This window comes from Dermacentor andersoni, chromosome 8 (assembly GCF_023375885.2).
Source record: "Dermacentor andersoni chromosome 8, qqDerAnde1_hic_scaffold, whole genome shotgun sequence".
Classification (NCBI taxonomy): domain Eukaryota; kingdom Metazoa; phylum Arthropoda; class Arachnida; order Ixodida; family Ixodidae; genus Dermacentor; species Dermacentor andersoni.
The window spans coordinates 60,880,833-60,901,510 of record NC_092821.1 but is presented as its reverse complement, the minus strand read 5'-3'; the positions used below and the strand labels follow the sequence as shown (position 1 = coordinate 60,901,510).

General features: G+C 44.8%; 1 long non-coding RNA gene across 1 annotated transcript in view; it reads right to left on the bottom strand.

Annotated features, from left to right (window-relative positions):
* LOC140212874 (uncharacterized) overlaps positions 1-20,678 on the bottom strand; it is a 46,895-nt gene that overhangs the window by 2,336 nt on the left and 23,881 nt on the right. The gene's annotated exons all lie outside the window — the stretch shown is intronic.

Sequence of the window (20,678 nt, the reverse complement as noted above, 5' to 3'; positions counted from 1 at the left end):
TTGGAAAGCAGCACTAAATGTGTTCATATGCCCCTCACTCATCTAGTATACGTAAATGTAACCGAATGTAGTATATGTAACCAACACACTCTCAGACTTTAGCGCAATAAGTTAATATGTTGTGTTATGCTGTTGAGTTAAGACTGTGAATGGAACCATTATTAAAATGAGCAAGCTAGAGACAACTATTGCAGTGTTTAGAATTTGTGGTAAGTGCAGCATGATGTTGCAAAAGAACATAAATAATGCTCGTCTCTATATTTCTATCTATGCCTTTTGTTCATCTCTTAGTCTCTATGAAATTAAGCAGCAGGGCATGACACAAGCACTGCTGCTTACGTTTATAATGGAGTCATCAGTGGGTTTCAGACAGAGTGAACTCCTGTCCCTTACGCACATATGTTTTGGTATTTTCAAGACTGTTCCTGTCATACCAAAGCCAAGGCACACTGGCCCCTCATGGTATTGAAGCTTGCTCACCAATTACTTAGAGTGGATGATACATTTTCCGGATTTTGTGAGGTGCCATCTGCGTTGCCCTAATGATGGTATGAAAGGTAGGTCCTGCTGATCCAATGCAGCTATCTTAAAAAAATATATTATAATTTGCATGCTTCTTCTCTTGGCCACCAAAGTGCATCATCCAAACAGAATACAAACACTTTTCTTCTTAGGTGTACTCTTGAAAACAAAGGCTTGCAGCCACATGCATACAGAAAGTACAAAACAGATTATGCAAATGCTCTGCAGTGTGCAGATTGTGCAATGTGTACAGTAACTAAAACGACTGCACCTCCAATGCATTGTGACTGTATTCAAGATTATGCAAGCTTTTTGCTAATCATGCCATGTTCTAAAATTGGATTGCATACCCTAACTGTATGTGACTAAAAATGTGGTAGCTCAGTTGAAAAAGCTACAAGTGGCATTCCTGTGGGGTATGTTTGTTCATTTGAAAAGCAGATTTTACTCAGTTGGTCTTATGACAAGAAATTTTCTTGTTGTGTTCTTAATACTTCATTCCTACATTGCATATTACACTACGCCCTAAAGGTCCATAAAGCCCACATATATCATCATTAAATTAATAAAATGTGAATACCATGTGCACATTTGTAATGTTCCTCTTCAGGCGAATATGTACGGTACTGTACCTATATGCCGCGCTCATCATTCGTCTACACGCTAATAGGAGGTTCGTTTATATAGTTGTGTGCGAGAAAAATACTAAAGAGCATTTCATCGGTATGTCGTCGGCGAGCATACCTCATGAGAGCCTCTCAACTGTGTACGTGCCAGTTCGACCGAGTCATATATCCATACGGTGCGATTCGGCAAACATGAACCTATCTTCAGGGCCAGTATGTCACATGGATTCCTTTCTCAGGGTTACCGTTATTAGTACTACCTACCGTCCATATTTTTATTTTTTTTTTTATTGTACGTGCAGCACGGCAAGGAAAGGCCCTAGCCAGTACGGTTCCGCGATCCGGCCTGCCTGCTCTATCGCCGAAGACGTCGCAGGAAAAATATATATATATTGGCTTTAAGCTTAACCGTCGGAATAAAGTGATCGCAATCGCACCTACTGTGTAACACAATAAGAAAAAAAAGCGAATGCCAACAGAGCTGCGATACGGAAGCGACCAACGTTTCACGTACCGTCAACACGCTAACTCAGTTGTTGACAAAACATGATATTACTACTAACGCTGGCCAGACAGAAAGCGTTGTCGGCCGCATATGCCAAACTCGGTCCAAGGACGCTCGGGGCGGGCAAGTAATTGCTGACGTGATCGGGCCCGGGCCGGGTTTGAGGAGCGTCTGGCCGGGGAACATTCATTGGCGATAGACGGGAAGTCAGTGAGTCGTGGAAAGTTCTTGCGCGAGCGAAACGCAAGCGAAATTAAAATATGTTACAATATCCACCATCTACAATCGGGCAGTGCGAAGCATTGGGCCACGCAACTGCTACGCAGTTAATCTAACCACCCTCGGGCTAATCACAGGTCATATATCGAACCCCGCGTCGTAAGAATGGGCTATTTTCCTATGCCCTTCACCTGCGGGGTTCCCTCACGCAGCGAGCGTACCATCCAAAAGTCAATCTATTATTGCCCGGCCGGCATCGAGTACGGCGGATGTGAGGCGGCACATACAATGACGGGAGCTTTGCCCAAGCCGGATTAGCAAACGGCAAGGGACTGCCGTATTGTAATAAGTCGTGGTTATCAGCGCGTGAAATGACAAGGAAGAGCTCGATCGCAAACTACGCTTATCCATGCCGGCCTGGTCGCTGTGGTCGCGGATATAACACATAGCGTTACAGAAAAGTGTTCACAAAAAATTAACAGTCATGCTCGTGTATTTAATAACGTTTCCTACTCATCCTATCTTTGCGCTAGCTGTTACCAAAGCTTAGATAAATCCTAAACAATTCGCCCACCTTGCTGTCTTGCTAACATATAATATGACTGGTGAAAGTTATTCTAATGCATGCATATATCGTATTCACATGTGCATATATATTGATTGTTTACTTCAGCATGAAAAAAAAAGATGCTCCATTTGTATAATTTTACATATTTACATTTTCTTTCTTTCCTTTTCTTTAGTGCTGCAGTGGGTTGAGTAAAATATGTACAAATAAAATATATATGTCACTTTGACACTACTCCATCACTTAGGAACAGCAAATCAGCAATCTGGATGACAGGTACATTTATTTTCTTATTAATTTTTTAAAGTTTGTATTCAGTATGAGACAGCTCACACTTTGCTTGCTTGGTTTTTAACAAGCTCTTGGTCAACAACGAGACACATATGTTTTGGACTCGGAAGTAAACTGTGCAGTGCGTCTGTCTCAGCATGCTTTGCAATGACAAGCCATACTTTCGTCTTCTGCAAGTGTGGAAACTGACAGCTTATGCAACCACACACCCATAACACTTTTACAAACCTGTCACTCTTATACACAAGCGGTTGAAGTGTGATGTCAAAATATACGTCACTTTCATCCCTCATTGATTCATGCGCGACATCTCTTCTTGTACTAATCAAGACGTGGCTAAACGATACCATCTCCAATACAGTTTTTCTTTCCACATTTGCATACAAAATTTTTTGTTGTGCATGATGCAACTGCATAGAAGGTGGCATGCTCATAGCTTTAAAAAAATTATTTCTTGCAGTTCCAACTGGCATTCGTTCATTCCTAGAGCACATTTTCATTTCACTTCAATGCTCAAGCAGAATGTTATCATAAGTGCATACTATTGCCCTCCGGATGTAAATTATGCATTTCCAAGCGAGTTTCAAAACATTCTAAATGAAGTGCATATGCTATTTTGGCATTCTACTCTGATCATTTATGGCAATTTTAATATCTTCGTTATTACCTGGATAACAGAATCTGTCACACCTGCTCACGCTCAATGGCATATTTTCCTTCATTCCTGTCTACACTTCATGTTACCTCAACTGATTACTCTCCCAACCTATTCATCATGTACATTGGCCAATATTCTAGATCTCATCAGAGGTCGCAAAAAATTAACATTCAAGTATGCAAAGCCATCAAAACAGCCCTGGGCCTACTATCTACGGCTTTGACTACGAGACTTCTCAAAATGGGCATACACAACACCTGGCAAGAATTAGCTGAAGCTCATAAAGCCAGTCAGTTAGAATGACTTAAGCTCACGCCATCCGGGAGATTGCTGCAACAGCTGAGCTACAGTGAACCCTTTATAGGCCCCCACGGACCGAAAAGAAAGAATTCCTCCAAACATCCGCAAATCGCTGTGCATAGCAACAATTACACGCAACATGCGCCTCACGTACCACAAGAAAAGAAGACAAGCCCGAGTTGATGCCCTGCGGCGAAGACACAGGCAAGATCCGGATGCCAGATAAACCGACGCAGGCAAATAGTCGCAAAGAAATGCTTACGCCCTGAACATCATAGATTATCAGGGCAGAGAGCTAGCGTCTGCCACAGTCCGTGCACAAAGCCCTGAGACTGCAGAGGAGACGGCGATCGCCCTAGCAACTACCACGTGCATGGACGCTGCTGTAGTTTTTTACGATTCTGAAGCAGCTGTCAGGAACTACACTAAGGGTCTAGTGTCGACAGAAGCACTAAAGATATTGAAGCATGACAGCACTCCGATCCCCTACACCTGCGTGACCTGGGTTCCTGGGCATGATGGCTTGGAGGGGAACGAAGCAGCACACGCCGCGGCCCGAGGCGACACCTGCCGGGCGAACCCTTCCTACTCTCAAGATGCCGGTCTGCGTCAGCAGGGGCAGAGACCGTACCCATCACCTACTCAGCGATCCTTCGATATCACAGGCTGGAATGCAGGGTGTACCCACCCCCTCACCCAAAGCTCACCGAAGAAGGAAGTACCACACTCAGAAGACTACAGAGTAAGACTTACACCCACCGAATACTCACGCACAGACTATGCTCAATGCTACGAGGATACCACTGCCCAATGTGCGGCTTACCGGACACCTTGGTGCACCGGATCCTCGAGTGTCCATGGCATCTATATACAGACGCATCGCCTTCACTGAAAGAATATATTGCCAGACAAGAAAGCGAAGACCTCATTGAAACGTGGGAGGCCAGGCTCCAAGGGCCTGGAACAACAACGACACCTCGTCGCCAGGGCCAAGGAGGCAGCAAAGGCCAGAGGGTTCCTGGAATGTGGAGACCTCCCACCTAGTGTAGAACTGGGGCTTAACACGGGATACAGTTTCAAAAATAAATGTTTATTCCTCCTACTCCTCATCTCGACGAGCGATCATCTAATCTGTTCCGGCATTACTCACCTGGACGGACTGTCTGGTCATGGAGTTATAGTAGGTCTGCTTAACTTCTCTTTAACAAAAGAGAAAACACTACTAAACACATTAGGTGCTACAGTAGGGCCAACCTTACTCGGCATAATCTTGAATTAATCACCTTTGCGGACACACTCGAGCTATTGAAGAGAACTAGGTTATGTTTAGAGCAACGTTTGCAAATCTTATCAAAATGTTCGTCCTTTTTCTGAGCATTAGATGCAATAAAACATTCAATATACGCCTGTAGCACCTCATAAATAAAATGAAGTGCTCTATAGAATGGCAAATAAAAGAAAGAAAAATTTCAAGATATGGCAAGAATACATATTATGCGACAAAGAATGCCAGATGCTACTAAAATGCACACGTCAGCAGGTTTATAGCTATGATTTATCATGAATAACAGTGATTATAGCACGTAATAAACACTTATTCCCAGCCTGCCAGAATTCTAATTCTGGCGGTGACGTAGTTCCCGAGTTATAGTGCCTGCAGTTACTAAATGACGTGTTTTGTTGTGTGTCCACCTGCGAAGACATCACTGCGTCCCCTGACTTCCCCATGCAATCTGACATGTCAGAAATTGTTCTTAATGGGTCGGGCATTTTTATCTTACTAAACAGATTAAAAACTTCATCTACAACAGGTCACAGCGAATTTAATAACAAGCTACTCAAGAATGTGTCACAGTGTCTCGACATACCCCCTGGGTCCATTCTCAAGAGTTGTGAGTGGCTAAAGTCATCGCATTCTACAAATCCGGCGAGTGTTTCTCAACCCTTAACTACCAATGAAGATCATTAACCAGTACAATTTGCAAAATTATAGAACACATTATTAATTCACATGTCATCGACTATTTCGAAGATCCCAGCTTAACATTCTACTACAAGCATAGATTTTCATTTACATTATGACTTAATATGAGACGACCACATTTACTCCATCTTTGCAGCAGCTCATCACTCTCTTGGCATCATCAAATGAAACCTAAAGCATGCTGTTGTCAACATACATAAACTTGCTTACACTACACTAATCCACACAAAGCTCGAATATGCATCGCTAATATAGCACTTTAGCAGGTATACATTGTTGACGAGATTGCATTTGTTCAAAACTGGGCTGCTCGCCTTTATATTTTCCGACTATTCATCTTACACTTGCGTGTCATCATTAAAAGCACGTACTGATTTACAAGCACTATCCCTTCGCCCCGAATCAGTGCGTCTTTGCCTGCTTGACAAGCTATATAATCACACTTCTCTTCACAATGATTTCTTTCAGTCACCACCTGTCGTCTTTTCATGCCGGGATCACCACTTCAAATTCAAGCGCATACCATGTCACATGTTAAAATGTGCATGCTCTTTTGTTACCTGCACCATCACTGAATGGAACGGCTTTCCCTCTGATATTGCCACAGAATCTGACACTAAAATTTTACAACGTGCTACGCACTATTTTTAGTTGCCTTTTTTTATTACATTCTTGCTTAGTTGTTTTTGTGAGTTGCTAATAAATAGCTGTATTAATACCGTAGTTTATGTCGGCCTGCATATTTTCAACATTTGATTGTGATGTGTGCAGAACTTTCTTTTTGCAATTTTTAAGATTTTTGAAAATCTGTTTCTTAATAGCTAAACAATGTTAGCATACTTTCGTTCTGTACTTCGTCCTATGACTTATTGCAACTATTACTTTGTAATCTCATTTATGTTTGTACTCCCCCCTCCCCTGTTATGTGATGCGCTCAACTGAATGCCTTTAAGGGCACCGTTGAGCGCTGCAACTTTGCTACTTTGATGTAGCAGTGTTGTGAGGCATTTTGCCACCCCAGGTGAAGTCGGACTACTGCACTCCTCTCCACACTAGCGCCAAATTTAGGTGCATCATATGAAGAATTTTAAGACACATTGTAAGGTATTTGTAACTAATATGGGAAGAAAGTTGGTGCACAGGTTTCCAGGCATCACTTCATTGTTCTTTCAAAAGTCAGTCATCCATAGTGCTTTTGAAATTGGATATTTTACGGAATCCAACATTGTAATTTGTTCATCGGTGAAATGTAAATGTTAAAGTGGGGTCAGGAACGACTAGGTGCGATGTGCCCATCTAGAGCTGCCAAATCTAAGTGGCCACTTGTTTCGCCTACAGCACAATATAGCTCTGCTTGGTTGTGTTGCTGGTCAGAAATATAGATACAAAATACCAGAAGGTGCTGCTGTGCCAATATATTCACAAAAGTCTTACATGATTACCAGGTGCAATCTATTAGCATCAAAACATGGCCTGCACAACAAGCACAGTATTTTCAGCGGAAATTGTAGTGTTCTATCTTGCATACAGAAATGTAGAAAAGTGTAAACAAGGCGTACTGTGATAAATTTGTCGTGTGAATTCCTACTGTGCCAACTGTGCACATTGTTCACATATAATTCGATGTGGGAGCTAGCCCAATACACATATACACAAAGGAAAATGATTCACCTCTTAAATATGTGAAATGACGCCCAGGTAGGCACAATAAATTTTCAGCTCTGTATGCTTCTGTGTTATGCTAGAAGAAAACATTTTTTAGTGTGTTGCTGATTCACAATTATATACCAACTATGCATATAGAAGAAGAATCTGCAATCTTTTAGGCTGCGTGTTAAAATACCATGTATACAAACCCAGAGAAAACATGGGGAAGGCGGGAGATAGAAATTCAAGACGATGAGCAAAACGAGAACAAGGTGAAAGCAGGAGCCAACGTTTCAACAAGTGGACTTTTATTCTTCAAGGCGACATATGCTTTCCTCGCCACAGTTACAGATATTAAGAATCAGTTTGGTTGATGCCCAGTATGATACTGCGTGATTATACTGACACATATGCATACAATTGTTTGTTGTTTTTCTGTGGATTGCATTTCACCTACTAACAACTGAAAGATATCAGTCAACGCGAGGTGCAAATAGTGTTGTATTTTGCAGAAGGTATATATATATATATATATATATATATATATATATATATATATATATATATATATATATATATATATATATATATATATATATATATATATATACCAGCATAAAAGCAGTTCTGGGTCCGGGTAATTATTCACAGTGAAGCAGAAGCGCGTATGAAGCGGTTTATTGACGTTTCGGCCGGGGTCCGGCCTTCATCAGAATACATTTCATGGTGTCAGTACAGTTAATATACATGTGCCTATCAACCAAATGAAGATACGCTTACATGAACAACGAATAAAACGGGCAAACAAAATGCATCCGAATCGTTCAAAGGATAGCTGACACGTGTATAGACCGATGGCGATTGCAAACATATCATCTGAAATACAAAGCATAAAAACGCACTGAAATGAATTGTAAAAAACCAATCGCCACGTGACAACAAAACGTCAATATGTGCTCAATATGTGCTATGTTATCAAGCAAACACAGACACAGAAAAAGGGGAATAGCGACGTACTAGTAGAAGAAGGGACAAGTGACGGGCTACAAAGACAGGCAACTCAATTTTCCTACACATTCATTCATACCACACGCGACGGTATCAAACTTATAAATAAGGAAGGATTCGCGGGCTTCTCTATCATAATTTGAACGAAATCCAGATTCAAGCAACGTGACTCTCAGTTTATCAAATGAGTGGTCAGGAAGATGCACGTGTCTTGAGATGGGCACGTTGGGTAGCATGTTAGCGTGGGATTTATGATTGTTAAAGCGGAATCTGAAAGGCCCTTCTGTTTGTCTGATGTACCGTTTTTTGCCGAGTGTACATTTGAGCATGTATATTACGTTTTTTGTATCGCAGTCGAAATCGCCTTTCATTTTTAAACAAAAGTTTGAAGACGTACTAGTAACCTGTTGCGATGTGATCATGTAGGGGCATACTTTACATCGCGGTTTTCGACAAGGATGGCATCTGATGGCATCAGGGCAGTCAGTCTTGGATGATGATGCTAGTATATCTCGAATATTTCTAGCTTTACGGTATACTGCCTCAGGCGGATCAGAGAATATGTTTTTGAGGCGTTCACTTTGCATTAGAATATTGTGGTGTTTCTTTAATACATGCGAAACACTTGAGACTGACGCAGTGTGGGTTAGGACAAGATTTGTCTGGGGTGAAGGAGTCGGTTTGTTCTTAATGCAAAGAAGCGTCCTTCGGTCATGCACGTATGCGCGTTTTATTGCATCGTCAGTTAATTGTGGTGGGTAATTTTGTTTGGCTAAAGCGTTTTTTAGGGTACCGCAATTCTTTTGAAACTCTGATTGCTCAGAACAAATTCTTTTAAAACGTAAGGCTTGGCTATAAGAAATGCTAGTCTTGCAATGTTTAACGTGACTGCTATCGAAGTGCAAATATTGACATCTATCTGTCGGCTTTTTGTATAGGGCAGTAGATGGTTTAACATTTAGCACTGAAACGCTGACGTCAAGGAAGTTAATAGTAGATGCAGAATACGTGTGGGAAAATGATATGGATGGATGGGCATTGGTAAAGTCAGATATGAAAGAAAGCAGTTCCTGTTCCCCATGAGGCCAAATCAGAAAAACATCGTCAATGTAACGTTTGTAATAAAAAGTTTTTAACGTCCTGGTTAGCAAAAATTTATCTTCTAGCTGACCCATAAATATATTGGCGTAGTTCGGGCCAATTCGCGTACCCATAGACGTCCCAATAACTTGCACATAGTGCTGTCCTTGAAATTCGAAGTTATTTAGTTCTAAAATAAGGGCTAGCAAAGTTGCCAATGTGTCGCTATCGATGAGTTTCTCGGGTGATACACATTCATAGCAATTGACCACTGCCAGGATGCCATCAGAATGTGGAATGTTAGTATACAAAGATGCTACATCAAGTGTGACCAAAAGAGAACCTTGAGGAATAATGAGATCGATTATATCCGATAGGAAGTGGGTAGTGTCTCTTACGTAAGAGGCAAACGTAGCTGGGATATTACTAATCAGGGAATCTACGTAGCTGGACAAATTTTCTGTGACTGTACCTATACCAGAAATGATGGGACGACCTGGGTTGTTTATCTTATGTATTTTAGGTAAAAGGTAAAAACGACCAGCAACAGGACTTAGTGGAATTAGAGAACGAGCCGCATTGTCAGGCACCTTTGTCTTCCTGACGAGATCTAGCACTGTGCTTTTGATCAGAGATTTATATTGCTCAGTGGGGTCATGATCAAGGCGTTTATAAAACGTCGCGTCTGCTAGCTGTCTGTGGGCCTCTGCGGCGTAATCGGACTTGTTCATTATGACAACGGCACCACCTGTGTCAGCAGGCTTAATGACGATGTCTTTGCGAGAGGACACGGTATCTAGTGCTTTCATTTCGCTGGCGGACAAATAACGGCGGAAGGGTGCTTGTTTTTGATACAATTACAGAACGTCTCGTTGCACTGTTTTGATATACATGTCCAAAAATCTATCGCGCTGTGTAGGAGGGACCCAGCACTTGCCAGAGGGTAACGCGTGTTTCGAATCGCTTGAATTGGAGCGGTCATGGATGTATTCGCGCAAGCGTAAGTTACGGGCGAAATTATCCAAATCTTTCAGTAGTTGAAATTCATCATGTCCACCTGTTGCTGGACAAAAATTAAGACCATGACGTAGAACACTGCACTCTTCAGCTGTTAGCTGAATGTCCGAAATATTAACAATGTTATTCTGCTCCTGATGGGCAAACCTACTAACAGAGGATGACGAAGAAGTGCCAGAGTGTACTTCTAGAGGTTTGGTTTGAAAAGGGGCAGAGTTGAACACCTTGTCCTGGCTTCCAGAAGGGCACAAAACACCGTCACGGGACAGTTTCTTTGCTTTCAATGCGTAGATTTCATTCTGTTTTTTGGTTGCGAATGCCTCTAAAGCGGCGGATTGGCTAGAGGACAAGTCAAAGCTCGCACCAATTTGACTTTCTTGGTTCATGAATTTCTTACTGGAAGAACGATAGTGATCTAACACGACACGGGTGAGTTGTAGTGAAGCATTTGTTAGTGTGTTATCCCATCTAGCTATATTGCGCTCAGACATGTCCGACAGAGCTGGTTTTACAACAATACGGAGACCCTTTGGTGCAACAGCTGCAGCTAGGTGGGTATTTAGCGTATCTACATGTAGAGCATTGCGAATTCTTTTTTCTGTAACCTTCCTTAGCCTTAGAAATTCATTTGAACAGGAGTAAGAAATATTGTTACCCGGAGACACAGCCTTTAGTCAGTTTGCCGGTGCATCATCCAGGGTTTTCGTGTGGGCTCTGCGAAACTCGTAGCGGGGACCTTTCGGGGAGGAACCTGTAGCGTCCTGTGCTGAAGGCGACTGTTCAGCTGACGGAGCTATCGCTGCGGCGTTCTTAGGGCGATTCTTTGAAGCAGCCTTCTTGCGGTTCTTTGAAGCAGCCTTCTTGCGATGGACTTGTGTCTTTCGATTGTGGGGTGATGACTCCTTTTGAGAGGGACTACCATTCGTTGTCTGTCCTATCAATAGCGCCGGGTCAGAAGATGGGCCTTCAACGCTCGGTTCCTTAGTGCAGTGCTGGGGCGGATTGCTGGGAGCACTGTCTATCAAGGAATGGTACATAGCACTGGACGGCTTGTAACAGAGGTGCGGAATATGACAGGCCGTGAGTGAGACGCCTTCGAAGTTCGGGTGTAAACCATCAGCTGCGAGCACGCGGTGCGGGGGCAGCCATTCGAACCCATGGTCCAGGAAAAATACTAGTCGAGAGCGACTACAGAATTCTTTCAACAGGGTGTTGAAATAACACGCTTCTTGGTTAAAGCAGCAAACAAATGTGGCGCCGGGATACCCTCGTCGGCGGTTCCTGGTGCTTGGTAGCATGAGAGTGGCATAAATTCTGGTGACTTCAGGACGTTCCTTGGCGATGTGATTGATGACTTCACAGTAACTTTGGAAAGCTTTTCGGGCTGATACTCGAGCTAGGTCAATGGTGCCTACATGAAGAACGATTGTTGTGGTGTTCTGGGGGACGAAATCCAATAGTGCTGGTAGGTCACTGATTGATGCACCGCAATGACACACAAACGCTGGCGTTTCGTTCACCGCAGCATCGAAGTACTGGTAAATATGCTTCGTCTGGGAGTCACCTACAACGGTCACTGTCGGAGCACTCTTTGGGTACTTCCAGTAGACGTGATTCAACGCGGTCTTCACCGGAACCATTGTTCCAATATACCAGAATAAAAGCAGTTCTGGGTCCGGGTAATTATTTAATATTTACAGTGAAGCAGACGCGCGTATGAAGCGGTTTATTATATATATATATATATATATATATATATATATATATATATATATATATATATATATATATATATATGTATATTACGCACACAAACGGCGTTACTTTGAAGCCGGGTAGAGTTAGAAGCAATGGCCTTGGTCAACTGAGCGCCTGTCGAGCTTCAGCCAGCCAGCCACACGTCGTCGTCCTCGTTCACTACCCTTCGGTGCACCCCGCATACTGTTTGTTGAGGCGTGAACCCACTATGCACCTAAGCGCGTCACATTCGTGAACCCACTATGCACCTAAGAGCGTCACATTTCCCTCCGCGCAGACGAAGCCCGCCGGGCAAGTCAAACATGCTGTCGAGAAATAAAGGGCTTTAAACGGGCGACATGCGAAAGTTCAGTCTTTGCTGACCGTCGGCCATTTGATGTGAGACGTGCTATGCGGTAGGTTAATTCGCTGATGCGCTCCGTAATAACATAGGGTCCAACATAGTGGGCCAGCAGTTTTTCACATAGTCCACGTTTCCTGGTTGGTTTCCAGAGCAACACTAAATCACCAGGGTCATATATCACGTGTCGCCGTCGGCGGTCGCAGCGTGCCTTCGAGCGGTCTTGTGAAACAAGAGTGCGTAACGAAGCAAGTCGTCGGGCTTCTTCAGCAAGACAGACTGTCTCTGATATACAAAGATTATCGTGGCTGGAAAACGGGAAGATAGTGTCTAGTGTATAACGAGGCGGACGAGCGTAAAGAAGAAAGAAGGGACTGTAGCCCGTAACTTCATGCTTTGAGGTGTTAAATGCGTACGTAATGAAAGGTAGCACGCTGTCCCAGTTCTTATGATCTGACTCGACATACATGGACAGCATGTAAGTAAGAGTTCTGTTCGTGCGTTCCGTAAGGCCATTTGTTTGGGGATGATACGGGGTGGAATGTCGAAACCTTGAAGCACATAGACGAAGCATCTCTTCGGCCACGTCTGCAGTGAACTGCCGCCCACGATCGCTGATGATGACTCTGGGAGGTCCATGTCGGAGAATGACAAAACGCAGCAGAAAAAGACACACTTCGGTTGCAGTAGCCGATGGTATTGCAGCTGTCTCACAGTAGCGTGTCAAGTGATCGGCACACACGATTATCCAGCGATTCCCATCGGATGAACGCGGGAAAGGACCGAGGAGGTCGATGCCAACTTGCTCAAAGGGAGTGCTGGGGGGTGGCACTGGATGGAGTTGACCAGGAGGAGCACTCGTCGGACGCTTATGACGTTGACACTCGCTGCAGCTGGACACATACTGGGCGGTCGTCTGGCGCATTTTAGGCCAGTAGAACCTTTCTTGAAGGCGGTAGAGAGTTCGCGCAGAACCCAAATGTCCAGATGTTGGATCGTCATGCATAGCGCGCAAGACGGAGACACGGAGACTCTCCGGGACCACCAGAAGATATCGTGGGCCTGTAGTAGAATAGTTCTTTTTGTAAAGAACCCCATCACGAACACAGAAACGAGTGGATGGTGCTGATTGCCTTGCAGTAATGAGCAGTGGTTCTAAAGTTCTGTCTTTTTGTTGCTCGACCTTGAAGGTATTTATATCAGGAAATCCCGGCTCCAGTGATGCGATATAGCAGTCGAAGTTGTCCGCGTCGCAGTCCGTCGTTGGAAGCGGCATGCGCGAGAGGCAGTCAGCGTCGGCGTGTCGGCGGCCGCTTTTATAAGAAACGGTAAAGTTATATTCCTGTAAACGGAGTGTCCAACGCGCAAGCCGGCCCGACGGATCACGGAGATTAACCAGCCAGCAGAGAGAATGATGGTCTGTCACCACAGTGAAGGGGCGCCCGTACAGGTACGACCGGAAGCGCTGTACTGCGAAAATAACTGCAAGACATTCTTGCTCTGTAACGGTGTAGTTACGCTCGGACTTACTTAAAGAACGACTCGCATAGGCGACGACGTGTTCTTTGGTGTCGACGCGTTGAATAAGGACGGCGCCGATGCCAATACCGCTAGCGTCCGTATGAACTTCTGTGGGAGCCGCATGGTCGAAGTGTCGGAGAATGGGATGAGACGTCAGACGAGACTTCAGCTCACGAAAACTAGCTTCACATTCAGGAGTCCATTCAAAGAGAACGCCCTTCTGGAGGAGGCATGTCAGCGGATACGCGATGTTGGCAAATCCACGAATAAACCGGCGGAAGTACGAGCAAAGCCTTAGGAAACTGCGTAGCTCTTTTACATGGCGAGGTTGCTTGAAGGCTTCCACCGTAGCAGTCTTCGCTGGATCAGGCCGTATACCGTCCTTATCCACTAGGTGTCCCAGAACGAGTGTTTGGCGCTCTCCAAAATGACACTTCTTCGAGTTGAGCACCAAACCCGCTTTGTCCAAGCAGTCTAGCACAAGATCGAGACGTGCGTTGTGCTCACTGAACGTGCGCCCGAAAATCACTACATCATCTAGATAGCACATGCATACTTCCCACTTCAAACCACGCAGGATGTTGTCCATGAAGCGCTCGAAAGTTGCAGGCGCATTACAGAGCCCGAACGGCATCACATTAAATTCAAAAAGTCTATCTGGTGTTACAAATGCCGTTTTCTCCTTGTCTGCCTCGTGCATAGGAATCTGCCAGTACCCCGACCTCAAGTCAACAGACGAAAAGTAAGACGCTGATGAGAGGCAGTCGATAGCATCATCAATACGCGGAAGAGGATATACGTCCTTTTTAGTGATGGTGTTGAGGCGGCGGTAGTCAACACAAAATCGCCATGTACCATCTTTCTTTCTAACCAGGATCACTGGCGCTGCCCACGGACTACAGGATTCTTGGATTACATTCTTATTTAGCATTTCGTGGACTTGGTCATTGATCACCTTGCGTTCCGACGGTGAGACTCTGTATGGTTTCTGTCGCAGCGGTTGGGCAGATCCCGTATCGATGCGATGGTGTATACGAGAAGGAGGAAACAATGGTGGTCCCTCTTGCTGGAAGAAGTCAAACAGTCGGGCATGTTTTAGCAGAATATTCGCCACTTCGTGACGCTGCTTAGTGCTGAGCGACTTGTTTACCATAGTCAGAAATGAGGAGTGCGCCGCAGGGCAGACATTAGCGAAATGGCGCTCATCCGCAGAATCAAGGGCCTCTGTAAGAATGGCGAGCGATAGCACGTGATCTTCATGGTAGGCGGCAAGTTTCAGACCCTGTGGTAGTATTGCAGGTTCACTCGAACAGTTTACGGCCCATAAGTTGGTGCGTCCCTGAACAACTGACAGCGTGCAATACGGTATCAGTACATTCCTCTTGATGCAACTGAGGTGAACGGGCTCCACGGTAGCGTCAAACGTTCCGTCGGTGGTGAGGAAACAGGCGACTGAAACACACGTTGCGGATAACGGAGGCACAACTGTATCCCGGGATACACAAAGCACACTTTCACGATACGGTGGGGCTTGCATAAACGCCGCAGCAAAGCTCGTACCTACACTGATTTCACCCGTTTTGCAGTCGACGGTGGCACCACACAGTTTCAAAAAATCAAGACCCAGGATTACGTCATGCGTAGAATGAGGTAGAACAGCGAACTCCGCGTTAAATATTTGACCACCCAAGGTAACGTCTACATTACACACGCCCACAGGATACAACAACTCCCCACTCACTCCGCGAAACGTATCGGCACGGTCCCAGCGAAACATCACCTTTCGTCCTAGGAGGCTTTTAAACGCAAGACTCATCACTGAAACGGTTGCTCCCGTGTCCACTAAGGCCATGGATGAAACCCCGTCAATTAATACAAACACCTTATTCTTAAACATGCAAATGGTTGGAGGTATCTGTGTCGATATCGAAGATTGTCCAGCGACCTCACCTCCAACGGCAGCGCTGGCTAGTTTTCCGGAGGTGGCGACGGGTATCGACGCCGCGGAGAGGGCGACCGGCTTACACGAGGAGCGGGTGGTGGTGTCAAGCTGCGATCGGATGCTGGAGAACGGTTCCGTAGCGGCTCCGGGTGCTGGTGAGGCAAACTTCCTAAATATGTGTGCGAGGGCGAATATGCTTCGCCCCGAGGAGCGCGGTACCGCCTAGACATCGTCGATCGGTCGAACCTCGGTGGTTGGCGGCGATTGCAGTACCTGGCAATGTGACCCAAGTCGCCACAGCTATAGCACACAGGTAAACGACGATCGATGAACTGCACTTCGAAGCGCTCAGCCGGGGGGGTCGTGTAGCAGAGTGGAGCGGCTGAGCCTGCTGCACAGGAGGAACGGTCGGTGTGCGTGCAAACCTGCTGGGGCGAGGGTGTTCTGCTGGTCGGTGTTCGGGCGTAAATGTGTCCTCACGTGGCCATGGAGCACCTCTGTGGTTGACGTCTGTGACACATACCGCCGGTTGCCAGGAAGCGCAGGGTGCGGCAGGCGCCATGTGTTGCGGGTAATAAGCGTCAGGTTGTCGTATGACGTCGCGCGCAAGTTCCTGGTGCCGCAGCAGTTCTTCACGCACGATCTGCCGTATAGTAGACGAAAGATCGGCAGACGGGCTCTCATCGACGCTGGCAATGGTTGTCACATTCGCCAGGCGTCCAAACTTTGGCACAATGCGACGTGTTTTCAACGTCTCAAACGTACGGCAATGACGCACGACATCTGAGACGGAATCAACGTGTTCCCGACTTATGAGGAAATTGTATACATCTTCTGCAATTCCTTTGAGCAGATGTCCGACTCGGTCTTCCTCGGACATCTGCGGATTTACGATTTTGCACAGCTTGAGGATTTCCTCTATGTATAGAGTGCATGTTTCTCCAGGAGCTTGAGCTCTTTGAGCAAGTGTTCTCTCGGCGCGTTTCTGTTTGGCGTGGGTGTCGCCAAAACACTTCTTAATTTCGTCGACAAAGTGCTCCAACGTTGTTAGGGAGTCTTCGTGGTTTTCATACCACATCAGCGCTGTCTCACTCAGAAAGAGTGCAACATATTCAAGCTGAGTGACAGAATCCCAACGGTTGTAGCGGCTCACCCTTGCGTAGTGCATCAGCCACTCGTCGACGTCTTCGCCCACTTTTCCCGCGAACGAGCGTGGTTCCATGTAGTGCCGCAAAGGTCCAACTGGCGCTGACCTTTGAGAAGGTGAAACTATAGCTGGCATTTGTCCACCTCCGTCCTGAGCCATAGGGAAGGTCGTTGGCAAGAGACCGGCAAGACGACGGCTCCGGCGAAGTTCTAGATGTTGCGACTCCGTGGTACGTTCTGTCGTACCCCGCACCTCCACCACTCTGTTACGCCCACAAAAGGCGTTACTTTGAAGCCGGGTAGAGTTAGAAGCGATGGCCTTGGTCAACTGAGCGCCTGTAGAGCTTCAGTCAGCCAGCCACACGTCGTCGTCCTCGTTCACTACCCTTCGGTGCCCCCCGCATACTGTTTGTTGAGGCGTGAACCCACTATGCACCTAAGCGCGTCACATTCGTGATCCCACTATGCACCTAAGAGCGTCACAATACATATATATATATATATATATATAGCACCAGCGATTACGTTACGACCTTTCACGAGTCATGTGACGCGCTTGACACGCCATGCTCGCCGCTAGGTTGTTATGCTTTGAGTGCCACATGTTTTTCTGGGCACAGGTTTGACCAATAAAGAGTTAATGCTTTGAAGTATATTTATTGATTTGACAGCAAGAATTCCATAGATATTTCCTGTGGCATGAAGGAACGAGATGCAGATGTTGTAGCAGACCTGAATCATTATTATTATTATTATTTTATATACATATTATTGCTGTAATAATCATTAATGTATATCGTTGTACTGTGTGGTAGTACAATATATAGTATACCAATCAACACAGTCAGTGCTCAAAGTTAGCTGGGGCTCGAGAGAGTCTGGCCTCTCTTCCATTTTCTAAGCAGTGGTTCGGCCCCGTCTTTGCAGGTCAAGTGTAGCACTGCGCCACCCATTTGACAAGCACTGTAGGTGATTTTATGGCCAATAGTGCCTTGTGAGGGGAAATTCCAACTCTCCATTTTTGGAATAATGACTTAAATAAATAACAACTTGGTTTACAACCTCTGTCCGAGCGGCGTGACCATGAATGCCTTAAATTGTTGCATAATCTAATTAACACCCCACACTACTCATTAAAGAACAACTATCTGTCTTCTGATAAATTGAAATTTACTAGGAATAACCACAAACTTAACTTTGCACCATTTCAACCGCATACGGACCTGTTTAGGTATAGCTTTCCTCATACAATTGAAGAATGGAACTTACTCCCAGGTGAAACTAGGTCATTGCCTTTAGAGGAATTTTTGTATAAGTTAACTTGATTCATGCTGTGTTTATTATACTGATTGTATCTTTTATTTTGAAGTTATCATGTTTCTTAAGGCGTTGAAGTAGATTTTTGCAGAAGAATATTTTGTTATATGCAATGTACAAACCATCTCCTGTGATAGCCCGATTGGGCTGCTGTATGTGAAATTAAAAATAAATAAATAAATAAATAAGTGATTAATCAGTTGATAGGGCATGAGCAAAGACAGGGCAACAGCTATTGCGCTACTTCTGCATGCATTTCCCCAAGGCATTGCACATCACAGTCACCACCCTTAATTTCTCGACTAATTAGGATTCTCGGCACAGCTAGCATACTGTTGCATGAGTCAGTTGAGTGTGAACCTACCTGTTCGTGAATTATTGAAGGTTCACCTTGCTTTCTTAGTTTACCAATTAATTTTAATTCGTTTATTTTTGCATTGTGAGTACAGACTTGTGCTATACCAAAGATGCATGTGCTTTGTACACTTATGCAGTAAGCAGGTGTGAAACCATGAAATATATTTTTTTAGTGCTCCGAGGTTCTAAGTCTATTCGGCTCCCCTTACCACCGGTACCACTAGCCGTTATCACCAGTGGTGCGACCGGTATGTCGATACCACCGGAGTGCTTTATTGACACGCGCGGCTTGCCCGTGAATCCGTCTCGCTTGCGCGTGCCGCGTCAACAGAAACACGCCGCTTTTCTTTCTTTCTTTTTCTGGTGAAAATGGAGCACAACATCGATTAAACGAAGCTTTGCACAACACGTTTACAAACGGACAAACACGAAAGAATAACGAGTCTGACTCATCGTTGACATGTCTAATTACCCACGATTTTGCAGCTGTCCATTGTATTTGTTAGGTTGTTAATTATGCTGTTTCTCACTGGTGAACCAAGCGACACTGTACTAGTAATCATGCAAGACGTTTGTTTTCTTGCATTTCGTGACTTGCTCGTTCGGCTCCTTTTGCCGACGAGAAGCAGCGTAATTCTTGCTCTATCCCAAGCAGCAATACTCTGCAAGACGAAGACCCGCCGTGGTTTCTCAGTGGCTATGGTGTTGGGCTGCTGAGCACGAGGTCGCGGGATCGAATCACGGCCACGGCGGCCGCATTTCGATGGGGGCGAAATGCGAAAACACCCGTGTACTTTGATTTCGGTGCACGTTAAAGAACCCCAGGTGGTGTAAAACTCCATGATTTATTTTTTTACATCTGCACTATGTGTCTTGAAATGTTCTCCCTTCTTTAAGCGTGTTGGTACAATCCTTTACCGTAGTTTTACCTTTAAGATTTGACCATATTCTCTCGGTGCGTAATGAATTTATATACAACAACCGCAGATAGAAGCTGCGATTGTTTGAGATCGTAGCGCCTTTCCTCTAAGTTGTAGTGATTACATGTCATTGGAAATGTGTAAGGTTGGAAATGCTTGTTTTCATCCTTCACATTGTAGAATACAAATTTATACTACGGTAATTAAAACTTGCAAAATGCAGTGGGAACAAAATCCTAAACTTTATTTATTCAAAGAAAATAAACAATATTTTCAATGTCCCTTTACAACAGCATCATTGTGCACTGTAGACACTGAACTGGTTCGAAGGCACAAACTGACTTAATGGATTCTTGTCTTGCTTTAGCATAACTCAGTTTGAGTATGAAAGAGAAAGTACAGGTGACAGGATGAGCGCTAACTTCCAAGTGGTTTTATTCCATGACCCTACTGCACATTATATGCGCCACTCATAGCACACATGAGAAAAACGATTGAAACAACAACCTTACAGAAAGCACACGGCTGCAGTTCACTGAAAACGTACCGACCAACTTAGAAAGTAATGTTCCTTGCCTGATAAAGATAAGGAGGGTGTACTCATGCACACCCTAACATATCTGGCAATGGCATTAGCCTCAATAATCTCGCGCATGAGTTGAGTGTGACTGCAACCTATGATGATACATTCTTTAAAGAAACTAGTTTGCATTCACAAGTCTTGCAATGCATGGCAAGGGACCTACTTCGTTAACTTTTATGAAGGTTGTAACTATGCTCGCCCAAGCAATCATATGCTGCACCAGAACGGCAAGTTGGGCCAGTTGGCTGGGATTCATACTAAGGTTTGTTACAGCGCAACCTAAGACAAGGACAACAGAAGGTACAAAACAGTGCCGTGTCGTCATTTTGTACCTTCTGTTGTCCTTGTCTTAGGTTGCACTATAACAAA